The following is a 1,608-nucleotide window of genomic DNA, read 5'->3' as shown; positions in this document are numbered from 1 at the left end:
CTTTTTTTTCTTTCAATTTCTCCCGGTTCTTTTCTTCCTTTCTCTACAAATGAGAACCTCCCCCGCTCACGCCCATCGCGTTTCGATCATGCCGCCCCGCATGCGTTAAATCCTATTTTGTGCGCATGGCATGTCGGGTGCGATCATACTAGCACTAATGCACCGGATCCCATCAGAACTCCGCAGTTAAGCGTGCTTGGGCGAGAGTAGTACTAAGTTGGGTGACCACTTGGGAAGTCCTCGTGTTGCACCCCTTTTGGAAGTCCTCGTGTTGCACCCCTTTTTTTCTTTCAATTTCTCCCAGTTCTTTTCTTCCTTTCTCTACAAATGAGAACCTCCCCCGCTCACGCCCATCGCGTTTAGATCATGCCGCCCCGCATGCGTTAAATCCGATTTTGTGCGCATGGCATGTCGGGTGCGATCATACCAGCACTAATGCACCGAATCCCATCAGAACTCCGCAGTTAAGCGTGCTTGGGCGATAGTAGTACTAAGTTGGGTGACCACTTGGGAAGTCCTCGTGTTGCACCCCTTTTTTTCTTTCAATTTCTCCCAGTTCTTTTCTTCCTTTCTCTACGAATGAAAGGTAAGCTAATGCACTAATGCACCGGATCCCATCAGAATTTTGCGGTTAAGCGTGTGGCCACTTGGAAAGGTAAGCTAATATATGGATAAAGCAATTCTAAGGGGCTGGGCTGGAGTGGACAGTACTCCTTGGCCTTTTACTAGTTAGTCCCCCCGGTAAAGCCCCCACNTCTCTACGAATGAAAGGTAAGCTAATGCACTAATGCACCGGATCCCATCAGAATTTCGCGGTTAAGCGTGTGGCCACTTGGAAAGGTAAGCTAATATATGGATAAAGCAATTCTAAGGGGCTGGGCTAGAGTGGACAGTACTCCTTGGCCTTTTACTAGTTAGTCCCCCCGGTAAAGCCCCCACCCCTGACGACCTATTCTATACCAGCTTCTTCTATAGATGAGATAACTGGAGCAGATTTAATAGCAAGGGATATTGACCCAGCAGCTTGTTGCGCAAAAGAATATGTTTCAAAACAAAGAAGCTCCATTCTTCGTTAGAGTGGTTCTTCGACTGTTCACCTACTAAATAAATGATCATCTTCTTCATCGCTACGCTACGGGGGAGCATTGTCCGAGTGAATAAGCAGGGCAAAGCTTGATTTTCGAGGCTGGGCTGACATCACATACACAAGTGCTCTCTAAACCGTGCAATAAGGGCAGGCAGATCGGATCGAAGGGTTGTCCATTGGGATTGGGCATGGACAATCATGACAAGTTAATTGTAAAATAACATAAAAATAAAATAATAAACAATCAAACAAATAAGGGACTATTATATTTTTTAGTAGAATTGCACATGCCCTAACTATGTATAAACACAATATTAAGAAGTAAAATTCTATATTGTTTTTTTTAAGATCTAAATATGATCTTTAGGAATAAAATGAGAACAAAGTCAAAAGACCAAGGAGGGTGGAAATGACAATCAACAAATAAATGGAAAGATTGAAAAATATATAAATAATTAATCAATTCTAGGCATGAACTAAATGACCTTAATTAAAGTAAATTAAAAGTCTTAAAATACATT

The 1,608-nt window shown here is 42.7% G+C and overlaps 2 non-coding genes across 2 annotated transcripts; both read left to right on the top strand.

Annotated features, from left to right (window-relative positions):
• Window positions 1–135: 135 nt before the first annotated feature.
• Window positions 136–254, top strand: LOC111475653. The gene has a single exon (XR_002716627.1). It is a non-coding gene; the product is annotated as a 5S ribosomal RNA (ribosomal RNA).
• Window positions 255–413: 159 nt separating this feature from the next.
• On the top strand, window positions 414–532 carry LOC111475654. The gene has a single exon (XR_002716628.1). It is a non-coding gene; the product is annotated as a 5S ribosomal RNA (ribosomal RNA).
• The last annotated feature ends 1,076 nt before the right edge of the window (window positions 533–1,608 follow it).

The sequence above is a fragment of the Cucurbita maxima genome, unplaced genomic scaffold (assembly GCF_002738345.1).
Source record: "Cucurbita maxima cultivar Rimu unplaced genomic scaffold, Cmax_1.0 Cma_Scf02304, whole genome shotgun sequence".
In the NCBI taxonomy this organism is placed as follows: Eukaryota; Viridiplantae; Streptophyta; class Magnoliopsida; order Cucurbitales; family Cucurbitaceae; genus Cucurbita; species Cucurbita maxima.
This window is presented reverse-complemented; position numbering and strand designations above follow the sequence as displayed.